Consider the following 17,505-nt stretch of genomic DNA (forward strand, 5'->3'; position numbering starts at 1 on the left):
GAACACACATTTCTCTAAAGAAGATATTCAGGCAGCCAACAGATACATGAGAAAATGCTCTCGATCATTAGCCGTTAGAGAAATGCAAATTAAAACTACGATGAGATTCCATCTCACACCAGCAAGGCTGGCATTAATCCAAAAAACACAAAATAATAAATGTTGGAGAGGCTGCGGAGAGATTGGAACTCTCATACACTGCTGGTGGGAATGTCAAATGGTACAACCACTTTGGAAATCTATCTGGCGTTATCTTAAACAGTTAGAAATAGAACTACCATACAACCCAGAAATCCCACTCCTAGGAATATACCCTAGAGATACAAGAGCCTTCATACAAACAGATATATGCACACCCATGTTTATTGCAGCTCTGTTTACAATAGCAAAAAGCTGGAAGCAACCAAGGTGTCCATCAACGGATGAATGGGTAAATAAATTGTGGTATATTCACACAATGGAATACTACGCATCGATAAAGAACAGTGACGAATCTCTGAAACATTTCATAACATGGAGGAACCTGGAAGGCATTATGCTGAGCGAAATTAGTCAGAGGCAAAAGGACAAATATTGTATAAGACCACTATTATAAGATCTTGAGAAATAGTAAACCTGAGAAGAACACATACTTTTGTGGTTACGAGGGGGGGAGGGAGGGTGGGAGAGGGTTTTTTATTGATTAATCAGTAGATAAGAACTGCTTTAGGTGAAGGGAAAGACAACACTCAATACATGGAAGGTCAGCTCAATTGGACTGGACCAAAAGCAAAGAGGTTTCCGGGATAAAATGAATGCTTCAAAGGTCAGCGGAGCAAGGGCGGGGGTCTGGGGAACATGGTTTGCGGGGACTTCTAAGTCAATTGGCAAAATAATTCTATTATGAAATCATTCTGCATCCCACTTTGAAATGTGGCGTCTGGGGTCTTAAATGCTAACAAGCGGCCATCTAAGATGCAGCAATTGGTCTCAACCCACCTGGAGCAAAGGAAAATGAAGAACACCAAGCCCACATGACAACTAAGAGCCCAAGAGACAGAAAGGGCCACATGAACCAGAGACCTACATCATCCTGAGACCAGAAGAACTAGTTGGTGCCTGGCCACAATCGATGACTGCCCTGACAGGGAGCTCAGCAGAGGACCCCTGAGGGAGCAGGAGATCAGTGGAATGCAGACCCCAAATTCTCATAAGAAGACCAAACTTAATGGTCTGACTGAGACTGGAGGAATCCCGGCGGCCATGCTCCCCAGACCTTCAGTTGACACAGGACAGGAACCATCCCCGAAGACAACTCATCAGAAATGAAAGGGACTGGTCAGCGGGTGGGAGAGATGGCTGATGAAGAGTGAGCTAATTATATCAGGTGGACACTTGAGATTGTGTTGGCAACTCTTGCCTGGAGGGGGGATGGGAGGATAGAGAGAGAGGGAAGCCGGCAAAATTGTCAAGAAAGGAGAGACTGAAAGGGCTGACTCAAGATGGGGAGAGTAAGTGGGAGTAGGGAGTGAGATGTATGTAAACTTATATGTGACAGACTGATTGGATTTGTAAACGTTCACTTGAAGCTTAATAAAAGTTATTATAAAAAAAAAAATTAGCCTTCACTTATTGACAATTTTCCCCCTTGATTTTGACAAGAAAAGCAGAAATGAAAATTTTGGATTCTTGTGGAAGCCGAGTAAACTATTTACACGTTAGGAAGACGCTGGGTTAGTGTCAGGGCTCAGTGGTGTAACAGAAGAACAGTATTTTTGTGTTAATCAAATTCCTAGTTAATAAACATTTACTGAGGTGTTTTGTACCAGGATCATGAGACCAGGCAAGCACATTTACACACGGCACATGATTTTATTTGATTTAATGACACTCTAAGATGTAGATATTACTATTCACATTTTACAAATGAAAAACTATTTCAAAGTGGTTAAGGAATTTGGCCAAATTGTAGGTAGTGATTCTGGGAAAAGTTTGCAGGCTCTTAAAGGAGAACAAGAGAGATGAGCTTCTTCCTTTGGGTATCATTATGTCTGGATGTGACATGAAGCATTGTTGCAGCAGTTACTACCAGCCTGGGAAAAAGCACATCTGAGAATGGCTGAGAAATGGGAAGAAGCTGGGCCCCTGATGATGTTATTGAGCCAATGACACAACCAGCCTTGAGGACATCATGTCATATGAGGTGGGATGCTTCATGATTGAGTTGAGGTTTCTGTTTCTTGTATTTGAAAACATCATCAATGATATTCCTCCCGCCTGCTCAGGAATTTTGGGACAAATGAAGAGAATTGCAAATGTGGAAAATTTAAAAGCGTGCTACAAACCTCAAGGGTTAGGAGATCACAGTTTATAACTTTGATATTCTGGGACTTTATTTTCATGTGTATGTGAAATAGTTTAAACATACAAAAAATACCAACTCCAACAGAATGAACCTTCCTGTACCAACCACCAAGTTTTGTTAAACCTTAGCATTTTGCCGTATGTCCTATAGTTTGTGTGTATGTCATAAAACAGTACACACATAGCTGAAACATCTTGAGAAACTCTTTAGGATTTCATTTTCCAGAGGTAAGCAATATTTGAAATTGGTGTTTAGCATTTGCACAAACAATATATGCCTTATAAATTTTAAGGCTTTACTAAATGATATCATGTGGTTTATATCATTCTGAAACTTGCTTTTGTTCTCTTCAACATGTTTTTGAGACCTAGCCATGTTTTCCATGGACTAATAGATCATTATTTTTTATTGCTTTATAATATTCCATTTTATGAGTATATTACAATGTATTCATTCTCTTGACAGATCTGTAAGTTGTATACAGGTTTTTCCCATTATAAACAGCCCTGCAGCGAACATTCCTGTGTTCTCTTTGTGCACATATGCAGGCATTTCTTTAGCGGAATTGAAGGACGGAAGAATATGTATATGTCAGCTCTAACAAAAAGCAAAAAAAACAGTTGCTGTTGAGTTGATTCCGACTCATAGCAACCCTATAGGACAGAGTAGAACTGCCCCATAGAGTTTCCAAGGAGCAGCTCGTGGATTCGAACTGCCAACATTTTGGTTAGCACCTGTAGCTCACGGTAGCTCTTAACCACTGTGCCACCAGGGTCCCATCAGCTCTAACAGAAATGAAAAACTGCTATCTAAAGTGATTGTATCAATTTATACCTAACCGGTAATATATGAGAGTGCCTGTATTCCACATTACTGCTAATGTTTGATATTGTCAAGTATTTTAATTTTTGCCAATCTGATGAGTTTATAATGAGATCTTGTCATGCTTTAATTTGTAATTCCTTGATTATTAGTGAAGTTGAGATTCTTATTTGTTTAATTACTGTTTGGGTTTTCTCTTTTGTGAATTTTTTATTAAACCTTTGCACACATTCTTTTTTTTCCTTTTTTCGTTTGTCTTTTTCTTGATGTGTAGGTTAAAAAAATCCAATAAATTTCATTTTGTCCGTTATGTAACTACAAATAATTTCTCCCAGTCTTTGGCTTTTCTTTTTGCTCTATAGTATCTTTTGTCCCCAGAATTTTTAAAAATTTAAAGTGATCTAATTTAGGCAATCATTTCCCTTTAGGTTTGTCCATTTTGCATCTTTTTAAAATTTAACCAAAAAAAATTAATTTTCAAAGCTTAGCTTGTGCAAATTTGTTTACACTTCAACAAAAAATTTAACTATTTTTCTGATCTAGAGGTCTTATAGAGTTTTAAAGTTTTGCTTTGCTTTTCCTGTTTACATCTTTATAGTCCACTTAGAGTAGATTTTCACTCATGATGTTTGTTATCTAATTTATTTTTCCATAAGGATGACCAATTGTTTCAGCACCTTTTCTTGAGTACTTCCTGTCCCCTTGACCTACACAATTACATGCACACACACACACACACACACACACACACACACACACACTGATTTGTACTGCCAGCACAGTCATTTATCAAGGTTTCCTATGTGCATAGGTCAGCCCCTGGGTTCTTTATTCTGTTCCATTGCCTATGCCTGTGACTATACTACAGTCTCTAAATTACTATAACAAGTTTCTCCACCTTGCTAGTCTTTTTGATATTTGCTTTCCTTGATTCTTTTTCAGCAAGTTTATGTAGATATAATTTGTTGTTGTTGTGTGCTGTTGAGTCAATTCCAACTCATTGTGACCCTATATCACAGAGTAGAAACTGCCCCATAGTGTCTCCTAGACTATAATCTTTATGGGAGCAGATTGCCAGGTCTCTTCTTCCACGGAGCAGCTGGTGGGTTTGAACTGTAGACCTTTCTGTAAGCTGCCAAATGCTTAACCACTGCACCATTAGGGATACTTAGATATAATTTACAAATCATAAAATACCCATTTCAAGTGTTCCATTCAATGATTTTTAGTAAATTTACTGAGTTGTGTAGCCATCACCATTTTCAAATTTTAGAACATTTTCATCACCCGTTTATAGTTAATCCCCATTCCCATCCTCAGCCTTGGGCAGCCACTAATCTTCCTTGGTCTTTTGTAATTTTCATGTTAATTTTAGGATTTTTATAGACTTAATACATACCAGGCACTTTTCCAATAACTTCACAAATATTAATTCATTTAACCTTCATAACAACCTTATAAAGTAGGTACTATTTTATTAATAGCTCCCCACCACATGTCTGTCAGTTTGTTGTACTGTGGTGGCTTGCGTGTTGCTGTGGTGCTGGAAGCTGTGTCAGCTGTATTTCAAATAATGGCAGGGCCAACCATGGTGGACAGGTTTCAGCCTAGCTTCTAGACTGGAACAGACTAGGATGAAGGGCCTGCAGTCTACTTCTGAAAAAACTGGCCAGGGAAAACCGTATGAATAGCAGCGGAACATTGTCTGACATAGTACCAGATGAGTCACTCAGGTTGAAAGGCACTTAAAAGATGACTGGAGAAGAGCTGCCTCCTCAAGGTAGAGTCGACTTGAATGACAAGGATGGAATAAATCTTTCAGGACCTTCATTTGCTGATGTGGCATGACTCAAAATAAGAAAGAGCTGTGAGCGTCCATTAATAATAAGGACGTAGAGTGTATGAAGTATGAATCTAGGGAAATTGGAAGTTGTCAAAAATGAAATGGTATGCGTAAACATTGATATCCTAGGCATTAGTGAGCTGAAATGGACTAGTGTTGGCCATTTTTAATCAGACAATCATATGGTCTATTATGCCAGGAATGAAAAATTAAGGAGGAATGGCGTGGAATTTATTGTCAAAAAGAACATTTCCGGATCTATCCTAAAGTACAACACTGTTAGTGATAGGATTATGTCCATACACCTACGAGGAAGGCCAATTAATACCATTATTATTCAAATTTACACATCAAGCACTAATGCCAAAGATGAGGAAATTGGAAGTCATCAAAAATGAAATGGATTGCATAAAGATAGACAGGCTAGGCATTAGTGAGCTGAAGGAGCCCTGGTGGCGCAGTGGTTAAGAGTTTGGCTGCTAACCAAAAGGTTATCAGTTCGAATCCCCCAGATGCTCCTTGGAAACCCTATAGGGTAGTTCTACTCTGTCCCATAGGGTTGCTATGAGTTGGAATAGACTTGAGAGCAATAGGAGTTGTTTGTTTGTAGTGAGCTGAAGTGGACTGCAATTGGCCATTTTGAATCAATCGTGTGGTCTACTACGCTGAGAATGACAAATTGAAGAGGGACAGTGTCACATTCACAGATGCTCTTTTTGAGCATTTCAAAATCTGTCTTTAAGTACAATGCTGTCAGTGGCAGGATAATATCCGTACACCTACAAGGAAGACCAGTTAATACCACTAATATTCAAATCTATGAACCAACCAGTAATGCCAAAAATGAAATGTTGAAGATTTTTACCAAGTTCTGCAGTCTGAAATTGATCAAAAAGGCAATCAAGATGCATTGATAATTACTGGTGATTGGAATGAAAAATGTGGAAACAAAGAAAAAACAGTAGTTGGAAAATATGGCCTTGGTGATAGAAATGAGATTGCATGATAGAATTTTACAAGACCAATGACTTCTTCATTGCAAATACCTTTTTCAGTAACATAAACAGCAACTGTACACATGGACTTCACCAGATGGAAAAGCACAGGTATCAAATCAACTACATCTGTGGAAAGAGACTGTGGAAAACCTCAGTATAGTCAGTGAGAACAAGGCAAAGGGTCAAATGTAGAACAGATCATCAATTGCTCATATGCAAGTTCAAGTTGAAGCTGAAGAAAATTAAAACAAGTCCACAAGAAAGAAAATACAGCCTTGAGAATATCCCACCTGAATTTGGAGACCATCTCAAGAATAGATTTGATGTGTTGAACACTAAATGATCGAAAACCAGAGGAGTTGTGGGACAATATCAAGGACATCATACATGAAGAAATCAAAAGGTCATTAAAAAATACAGGAAAGAAAGACATCCTGATGTCCAATGGATCTTGGCTGAAAGCAGAGAATACCAGAAAGATGTTTATCTGTGTTTTATTTACTATGTCAAGGCATTTAACTGTGTGAATCATAACAAATTATGGATTACATTGCAAAGAATGGAAATTCCAGAACACTTAATTGTGCTCATGGGGAACCTGTACATAAAGGAAGAGGTAATCATTTGAACAGATCAAGGGGATACTGCTCAGTTTGAAATCAGGAAAGGTGTGTGTCAGGGTTGTACCCTTTCACCATACCTGTTCCATCTGTATGTTGAGCAAATAATCCAAGAAGCTTGACTGTATAAAGAAGAATGTGGCATCAGGATTAGAGGAAGGTTCATTAACAACCTGTGTTACATGGATGACACACAACCTTGCTTGCTGACAGTGAAGAGGACTTGAAGCACTTACTGATAAAAATCAAAGACTACAGACTTCAGTATGGTTTACACCTCAACACATGCAGTGTTTCCTTCAGTTGTACGTGGACTTGCTATAAATTGGAACTGACTCTACAGCACCTAACGACAACAACAACGATTAATAGATCCATTGTATCAATGAGGAACTTGAAACATAGGTCAGGTAAGTTGCCCAAGGTGACACAATTAATGAGCATCAGAGCTAGGATCAGAATCTATGAAATCTGACCAGCATTTACTACCACGTGCTATGTCACCATCATCCAAAGGGTAAAATTCTCAAGCTCCATAAAATAAATTAGATTTGAGTTTTGATTGGAATTACACTGAATTTAAAGGTTAAGTTGGGAGAGAACTATTTTTAATCAGATGTTTTCAGAGCCTTCAATAATATTTTATAATTTTCTCCATAATTGTCTTATACATAATTTTTCTGGATTTATTCCTGAGCACACTTTTTTAGTGCTGCTGTAAATGTGATTTTTTTTTCTATTAAATTTTTGAAATTGTATTAGTTATGTATGGGAATTGTTATGTGTTGAATTGTGTCTCATTCAAAACATGTACTGAAGTCGTGGCCCCTATACCTGTGGATGTAATACTGTTTGGAAATAGAGTTTTTCTTTTGTTACATTAATGAGGTCATAGCGGAATAGGTTGGGTCCTGAACCTAATCACTTCTGAGTTATAAAGAAGAGCAAAATAGACACAGAGAGACACAAGGGGAAAATATACAACAAGAAATGCCAAGGAACACCAAGGAACTTTTGGGGTTGCTAACAAGGAAGGACCCTGCCCTGAGGTGGAACTTGAAAGATAAGTAGCCGTTTGATGGAGAGGAACAGAGCAAAAGAAAATTCCACAACAGTGGAAGAGGACAATGTGGGATACGAAGAATCAGGAAGAGGAGGGTCAGGTGGAAGCTGAGGATGCCTGTGGGGAGTGGAACCCATGTTGGGAAGCTCATTGGGTCCTGGACTAAGCATTTGGGACTTTGACAAGTTCTGAGAAACCAGGAAAGGTTTTGAGTTGGAACATGAAATGGTTGAAGTGACATGACTTATAATGAAATAACTTCCATGAACAGAGAAAGGAGAAGTGAACAATTATCCCACATACTCCTTCACTGAAACCTCTTGATTACTTAAACCCCAACCACAAAGCCAAAACACACATAGGAGATGATCTAGGAGCATGAGGGAAGAAAATGAAGCATTAAAACACCATAGTCCCACGCCTCCCACTGGATTCAGAGCCCACATTATAGTTTTCACTGTATTAACCATAAGCCTTTTTTTTTTTTTTTTTAATCTCTGGGTCATGTACCTGAGAGTGTGTGTGTGTGCATGTCTCTGTGTTTAGCAGTGCATAAGTTTGGACAAAGTTACATTTTTAGTGAAACTTTGTGATTTGTACAAAATTTCAGAATAATTTTAATGTATGAATTTGTTAGAGTTGATTTTGTCAACATCCCTTTTGTTACTCTTTTCCTTAAATAAACAGATCATTGTGGGGACTCCTGCAAGATGCGAACACACCAAACCCAGCATCCCTTAAACTATCCGAAGACATGGCAGCAAATGGCTGGACTGGAGCAGTGATTTTTCCCTTCAACAAGAAATGCGTTCCACAGTTTGCTACAGTCATTTCACTTCTCCCTATTATTCCCCAGCCATGAGCCCACATGTCAACTGGTATTTATCATCACATTAGTGATACTGTTTTACTTATACTCATCCATTTTATACTTATGAATTTTACTTATATATTCATTGTCATTACCTACGTGGCCTCTGTGGGCATTTGAGTTTGTGACTCATGGATCTAACTGAGTTTGACTTTTCCCTTCAGACCTTGAATTTTTATTGGTGTTTCTTCTAAGTATTCTAAAATGCAGCATTAATTATCCTAAATACTGAACAGCTACGGTTAGGCCAACTCTTGGTTATAACTCATGTATACCACCTTTCTTGCCCTGGCTAATTTTGTGCATTCATTGAGAAAGGGGATCTGCCAGGAGTTGTTTTCTATCTGCTGGCAGGCCAACAGATGCTGTGAAATCATGCCAACATATGCCAAGCTGTCACCTCTGCATCACTGTTTATCAGGGGGTTCATTGTGCAAGTTCCATGTCTACTATTACATCATCATTTACTTGTTCAGATAGATAAAGGTCCATGCCCAGATGAACAGATTCTTAGGAAAGTGCTATTTCTCCCCAATTCCCTAAACCTCATATGAGTGACAAATATTTCCATAGGATTAATGAATAGGTGTTTCAGTCTACTCCACCCTTATTAAATACTAGCTTTTTCTTTAATACTTGGAACTCTGTTGAATTTGTGGATGAAGAACATTTTCCATATGTAATGAATCCAAGGACTTTTTAAGCTATTCAATTTTGTTGCATATATTGGTCGCTCTTTTAAAGAATTGTTTCTAAACTAAACAAGAATCAAAGAACCTGAGAACCTGGTACTCCTTCATTTGGAATATTTTTGTATTTTTAAAGTAATATATATAAAGCTTATTTTTGATAAGATCAAGAATTGACCAAAGGAATCATGTAGCTTTAGCCATCCTTGATTTTATCATTTGCCAAGAAACTTCTTTAGCTTCATAGAAACCACAAGACTTGGTTTTATTTCCACTTCTCTAGGCAACAAACCAATTTTTCAGTTTCCATGGACACCCAGTTGAACAACAGTAGTTAGATCTGTAAAAACTGCTATCTGACTTGGAGTCAAATGGTGTCCTGCCCATCAGCAATGGAATGGCAACTCAGGCTTGCTCTTGATTCTCGAAGGGACTGATAATGTATGAGATTGTACGTGAATATCTGGAGGAGTGCCAACTTACTGTCCCTGGTAATTACCAGTTTCTTAATTTCTAGTGGTTCACAAATTATTACGGATCTTGTCTTGAATTTTTGGGTTGTCAGAAAGCTTCAAAATAAGACAGTGAGAATGATAATAAAACAGGTCTCATTGAAACAGATTTATTTTCCACTTGGCTGAAGCAAGAGGTCTCACATACTTATCAGTATGTTAACTTGGTTAAGAAATAACATGTATATGGAAATCCTTGTGGAAAGCCCAAAATGTACTTGAAATGAGAGACGTCATAGGCTTATGTTTTAGTACATTTAAAGGATAGCTTCAGATCTAAGCAGTAACCAGAACGTCTGTCCTTTCACGCTCCACAGGAACATAAGAAAAGATTAAGATGAATTGCTTTGTATCATGTACTAATTTTCTAAGGCCTGTTCTCTCCTAGCCAAGGATAGAATGAATGATTATTCAAAAAAGATTAATCTGGTTTCCAGGTTTTAAATAATGTATGGTTCTGTGCTCTTGGTAGCATTGTGTCAAATTCTCTATTTCATCATTGTCCAAAATTAGCAAATTAAAAACTGGGTCTTGCAAACCATTAATCCAGTGTTGGACGTGTTGAAAAAGAAAGGCATTAAGAAATAGTAAAAATGATACTTCAATTAGCATTAGGGGACACAACTCAGCCATAAATATTCTAGACCATTGTAGGTATGTCATTTATCCCCTCTGGGTCTCTGTATCCTCATCTGTAAAGAGAGAAAAATGCCCGCTAATATTCCTTCCAGCACTAATGTTCTGCTACTCAATAAAAAATCCATTTTAGTTTCACAGACAATAGAGGCCATGTCATGATCTTGAGAGATCTGGGTCTTCATAGGAAAAAAACCTTCCAGTGCATGAGCACAGAGAATTGGATGAAAGAATCAATCTTGTACTTTTGAAAAAAGACTCTAATCACTTCTATTTCTCCTTGTACTATGGAAGGTTTCCATGAATACCATAGAAAACAGATTCCAGGGGAAAAAAGGGTGGGTAGAGTTTCTCAGAAGCTTTTATTTTTGGTTTGCTTCTTGGAACTTAAGACAGACAGAAGTAGAATTTAAAAATGTAAATTGGTTTTTTTTTTAAAGAGGAGAAAGTAATAGACAGTAGTCAGCGCTTGGAATTTAGCCAAAATTTTGTGGACATATAATGAACTGGTGATTTGAAATGATATACCTTGTTATTAGTAAAAATTGCCTGAGGAACAGGAGAAATATTACAGAAGAAAATTTTAGCTTTGCAAATCGTAGGATTGACACATTTACATACTATAGTTCCTTGACAGCTCCCTCACTGTTTGCAAAATTTCCAATCTCACTAAAGTAATATGCACAAATAAGATGGGAAAGACAGTCCAAGTAGAAGTAACAAGATGCACAGAGAGAGGGAAGTGGGAGACAGCATGGTGTATAAAGTGTAGGAAGAGGCTGGATCAGGAGGAGATCAGGTGTAGATAATAGAAACCACTTTAGCAATTTTAAGCAGGAAAAGATTTAATACAGAGATGAGGCGTTTACAGACCTGCGGGAATGGCTGGAATAACAGGCTTTCAATGAGACCTTCAGGAATGAGTCCTAAAATGACTCTGCAGATGTTGCTTGCCTCTTGGTCCCAGGAACTCAGACCTTGGCTGCAATCTGGGGAGAAGGAAGCCACTGTCAGAACCAAGGTGCACCTGTTAGATGCTTTTAGGTAAAATGGATTCTTACTCCTCTCTCCATTTAATTCAGTTGCAAAATCAAGCTTGGAAGACTGTATCTGACATGAACTTGGGACTTTCCAGCCTCCACAACTGCGTGAGCATTGATATAAATCTCTCTCTGTGCATATATATATATATATATATATATACATATACACACACGCACATATTTACATATATATATGTTGTTGTTGTTAGGTGCTATCGAGTCAGTTCTGATTCACAGAGACACTATGTACAACAGAATGAAACATGGCCCAGTCCTGCCTTATCCTTGCAATCATCGTTATGCTTGAGCCCATTGTTGCTGCCACTGTGTCAGTCCATCTTGTTGAGGGTCTTCCTTTTTTTTGCTGACCTTCCACTTTACCAAGCATGATGTCCTTCTCCAGGGACTGGTGCCTCCTAATAGCATGTCCAAAGTATGTGAGACAGTCTTGCCATCCTTGCTTCTAAGGAGCATTCTGGTTGTACTTCTTCCAAGACAGATTTGTTCATTCTTCTGGTAGTCCATGGTATATTCAATATTCTTCACCATCACTATAATTCAAAGGCATCAATTCTTCACTGCTCTTCTTTACTCACTGTCCAGCTTTCATGTGCATATAAGGTGATCGAAAATACCGCAGCTTGGATCAGGTGTACCTCAGTCCTTAAAGTGACATCTTTGCTTTTTAACACTGTAAAGAAGTCTTTTGCAGCATATTTGCCCAATGGAATGTGTCGTGTAATTTCTTTGCTGCTGCTTCCATGGGCATTGATTGTGGATCCAAGGAAAATTAAATCCTTGACAACTTTCATCTTTTGTCCGTTTATCATGATGTTGCTTATTGGTCCGGTTGTGAGGCTTTTTGTTTTCTTTAAATTGAGGTGTAATCCATACTGAAGGCTGTAGCCTTTGATTTTTATCAGTAAGTGCCTTAAGTCCTCTTCACTATCAGCAAGCAAGGTTGTGCCAACTGCATATCTCAGATCGTTATTGAGTCTTCCTCCAATCCTGATGCCTGTTCTTCCTCATGAAGTCCAGCTTCTCGGATTGTTTGCTCAGCATACAGATTGAGTAAGTGTGGTGAGAAGATAAAACCCTGATGCACACCGTTCCTGATTTTAAACCACTCGGCATCCCCTTGTTCTGTTTGAATGACTACCTCATGATCTATGTACAGCTTTCTCGTGAACACAATTAAGTGTTCTGGAATTCCGATTCTTCGCAATGTTATCCATAATTTGTTATGATCCCCATAGTCAAATGCCTTGACGTAGTCAATAAAACACAGGTAAACATCTTTCTGGTATTGTCTGCTTTCAGCCAAGTTCCATCTGACATCAGCAATGATATCCTTCATTCCACGTCCTCTTCTGAATCTGGCTTAAATTTCTGGCAGTTGTCTGTTGATGTGCTCCTGCAACTGCTTTTGAATGATCTTCAGCAAAATTTTACATGTGTGTGATATTAATGATACCGTTTGATAATTTGCATATTATTTTGGATCACCTTTCTTTGGAATGGGCACAAATGTGGATCTCTTTCAGCTGGTTGGCCAGGTAGCTGACTTCCAAATTTCTCAACACAGACAAGTAAGTGCTTCCAGCACTGCATCCGTTTGTTGAAACACCTCAATTGGCACTGCGTCAATTCCTGGAGCCTTCTTTTTCACCACTGCCTTCAGTACGGCTTGAACTTCTTTCTGCAGCACCATGGGTTCTTGATCATGTGCTATCTCCTGAGATGGTTGAACTTTCCCCAATTCTTTCTGTGTGTTCCTTCCATCTGCTTTTGATGCTTCCTGCATTGTTCAATATTTTCTCCATAACCCAATATCCATCAATATTGCAACTCAAGGCTTGAAGTTTTTCTTCAGTTCTTTCAGCTTGAAAAATGCCAAGCGTGTTCTTCCCTTTTGATTTTCTAACTCCAGGACTTCGCACATTTCATTATAATACTTTACATTGTCTTCCTGAGCTGTCCTTTGAAATCTTCTGCACTGCCCTTTTACTGAATAATTTCTTCCTTTCTCTTTAGCAACTCTATGTTCAAGAGCAAGTTTCAGAGTCTTTTCTGACATGAATTTTGGTCTTTTCTTTCTTTCCTGTCTTTTTAATGACCTCTTTCTTTCTTCATGTCCTTGATGTCATTCTGCAACTCATTTGGTATTTGGTTATTAGTGTTTAATGAGTCAAATCTATTTTTGAGACGGTTTCTAAATTCAGGTGGAATATACTCAAGGTCATACTTTGGTTCTTGTGGACTTGTTCTAATTTTCTTCAGTTTCAGTGAACTTACATATAAGCAATTGATGGTCTGCTCTGCGGTCAGCCCCTGACCTTGTTTTGAATGATGATATTGAGCTTTCCCATGGTCACTTTCTGCAGATATAGTCGATTCATTCCTGTGCATTCCATCTGGTGAGGTCCACATGTAAAGTCACCATTTATGTTGTTGGAAAAAGGTATTTGCAATGAAGAAGTCATTGGTCCTGCAAAATTCTATCATGCAATCTCTGGTGTCGTTTCTATTACCAAGGCTGTATTTTCCAACTACTGTTCCTTCTTCTTTGTTTCCAACTTTCGAATTCCAATCACCAGTAATTATCAATGCATCTTGATTGCCTTTTTGATCAATTTCAGGCTGCAAATGTTGGTAAAAAATCCTCAATTTCTTCATTTTGGGGATTACTGGTTAGTGCATAGATTTGAATACTAGTCATATTAATTGGTCTTCCTTGTAGGGCATATGGACATTATCCTATCACTGATAGCGTTGTACTTCAGGATGGATCTTGAAGTGTTCTTTTTGATGATAAACGCAGTGCCATTCCTCTTCAATTTCTCTTTCCTGGCATAGTAGTACGATATGAATGTCTGATTCAAAACAGCTAATACCAGTTTATTTCAGGTCAGTAATGCCTAGGATACCAATGTTTATGTGTTCCATCACATTTTTAAAAAATAATTTAAAAATAATTTAATAATTTGCTTTAAGTGAAAGTTTACAAATCAAGTTAGTCTCTCACACAAAAACTAATATACACCTTGCCACGTACTCCCAATTACTTCCCCCCAATGAAACAGTCTGCTCCCTCCCTCTACTCTTTCTTTTCATGTCCATTTTGCCAGCTTCTAACCCCCTCTACCTTCTCAGCTCCCCTCCAGGCAGGAGATGCCAACATAGTCTCAAGTGTCCACCTGGCCCAAGAAGCTCACTCCTCACCAGCATCCCTCTCCAACCCATTGTCCAGTCCAATCCATGTCTGAAGAGTTGGCTTTGGGAATGGTTCCTGTCCTGGGCCAACAGAAGGTCTGGGGGCCATGACCACCAGGGTCCTTCTAGTCTCAGTCAGAACATTAAGTCTGGTCTTTCTATGAGAATTTGGGGCCTGCATCCCGCTGCTCTCCTGCTCCCTCAGGGGTTCTCTGTTGTGTACCCTGTCAGGGCAGTCATCGGTTGTAGCTGCACACCATTTAGTTCTTCTGGTCTCAGGACGATGTAGTCTCTGGTTCATGTAGCCGTTTCTGTCTCTTGGGCTCTTTATTACCTTGTGTCCGTGGTGTTCTTCATTCTTCTTTGATCCAGGTGGGTTGAGACTCATTGATGCATCTTAGATGGCTGCTTGCTAGCATTTAAGACCCCAGATGCCACTCTTCAAAGTGGGAAGCAGAATGTTTTCTTAATAGATTTTGTTATGCCAATTGACTTAGATGTCCCCTGAAACCATGGTCCTCAAACCCCTGCCCCTGCTATGGTGGCCTTCGAAGCATTCAATTTATTCAGGAAACTGCTTTGCTTTTGGTTTAGTCCAGTTGTGCTGACCTCCCCTGTACTGTGTGTTGTCTTTCTCTTCACCTAAAGTAGTTCTTATCTACTATCTAATTAGTGAATACCCCTCTCCCACCCTCCCTCCCTACTACCTCGTAACCACAAAAGAATGTTTTCTTCTCGGTTTAAGCTATTTCTCAAGATCTTATAATAGTGGTCTTATACAATATTTGTCCTTTTGCAACTGACTAATTTCACTCAGCATAATGCCTTCCAGGTTCCTCCATGTTATGAAATGTTTCACAGATTCCTCACTGTTCTTTATCGATGCGTAGTATTCCATTGTGTGAATATACCATAATTTATTTATCCATTCATCTGTTGATGGGCACTTTGGTTGCTTCCATCTTTTTGCTATTGTAAACAGTGCCGCAATAAACTTAGGTGTGCATGTATCTGTTCGTGTAAAGGCTCTTATTTCTCTAGGATATATTCCAAGGAGTGGGATTGCTGGATCATATGGTAGTTCTATTTTTAGCTTTTTAAGGAAGCGCCAAATTGATTTCCAAAGTGGTTGTACCATTTGACATTCCCACCAGCAGTGTATAAGTGTTCCAATCTCTCCACAACCTCTCCAACATTTATTATTTTGTGTTTTTGGGATTAATGCCAGCCTTGTTGGAGTGAGATGAAATCTCATTGATCTGCATTTCTCTAATGGCTAATGATCATGAGCATTTCCTCATATATCTGTTAGCTACCTCAATGTCCTCTTTAGTGAAGTGTCTGTTCATACCTTTTGCTCATTTTTTAATTGGCTTATTTGTCTTTTTGTAGTTGAGTTTTTGCAGTATCATGTAGATCTTAGAGATCAGACACTGACCGGAAATGTCATAGCTAAAAACTTTTTCCCAGTCCGTAGGCAGTCTTTTTACTCTTTTGGAGAAGTCTTTGGATGAGCATAGGTGTTTGATTTTTAGGAGCTCCCAGTTATCTAGTTTTTCTTCTACATTCTTAATAATGTTTTGTATACTGTTAATGCCATGCATTAGGGCTCCTAACATTGTCCCTATTTTTTCTTCCATGATCTTTATCATTTTAGATTTTATATTTAGGTCTTTGATCCATTTTTAGCTCGTTTTTGTGCATGGAGTGAGGTATGGGTCTTACTTCATTTTTTTGCAGATGGATATCCAGTTATGCCAGCACCATTTGTTAAAAAGACACTTTCCCCCATTTAACTGTTTTGGGGCCTTTGTCAAATATCAACTGCTCATATGTGGATGGATTTATGTCTAGATTCTCAATTCTGTTCCATTGGCCTATGTATCTGTTGTTGTACCAGCACCAGGCTGTTTTGACTACTGTGGCAGTATAATAGATTCTAAAATCAGGTAGGGTAAGGCCTCCCACTTTGTTCTTCTTTTTCAATAATGCTTTACATATCCAGGGCCTCTTTCTCTTCCATATGAAGTTGGTGACTTTTTTCTCCATCTCATTAAAGAATGTCATTGGAATTTGGACTGGAATGGCATTAAACGTATAGATCACTTTTGGTAGAATAGACATTTTTATAATGTTAAGTCTTCCTATCCATGAGCAAGGTATGTTTTTCAACTTATGTAGGTGTCTTTTGGTTTCTTGCATAAGTGTATTGTAGTTTTCTTTGTATAAGTCTTTTACATCTCTGGTAAGATTTATTCCTAAGTATTTACCTTCTTGGGGGCTACTGTAAATGGTATTGATTTGGTGATTTCCTCTTTGATGTTCTTTTTGTTGGTATAGAGGAATCCAACTGATTTTTGTATGTTTATCTTGTATCCCAATACTCTGCTGAACTCTTCTATTAGTTTCAGTAGTTTTCTTGAGGATTCTTGAGGGTTTTCTGTGTATAAGATCATGTCGTCTGCAAATAGAGATAATATTACTTCTTCTTTGCCAATCCGGATGCCCTTTATTTCTTTGTCTAGCCTAATTGCTCTGGATAGGACCTCCAGCACAATGTTAAATAAGAGCGGTGATAAAGGGCATCCTTGTCTGGTTCCCGTTCTCAAGGGAAGTGCTTTCAGGCTCTCTCCATTTAGGATGATGTTGGCTGTTGGCTTTGTATAAATGCCCTCTATTATGTTGAGGAATTTTCCTTCTGTACCTATTTTGTTGAGAGTTTTTATCATGAATGGAGGTTGAACTTTGTCAAATGCCTTTTCTGCATCAATTGATAAAATCATGTGATTCTTGTCTTTTATTTATGTGGTGGGTTACATTAATTTTTTTTTTATGTTGAACCATCCCTGCA

The sequence above is a fragment of the Elephas maximus genome, chromosome 8 (genome assembly GCF_024166365.1).
Source record: "Elephas maximus indicus isolate mEleMax1 chromosome 8, mEleMax1 primary haplotype, whole genome shotgun sequence".
In the NCBI taxonomy this organism is placed as follows: domain Eukaryota; kingdom Metazoa; phylum Chordata; class Mammalia; order Proboscidea; family Elephantidae; genus Elephas; species Elephas maximus.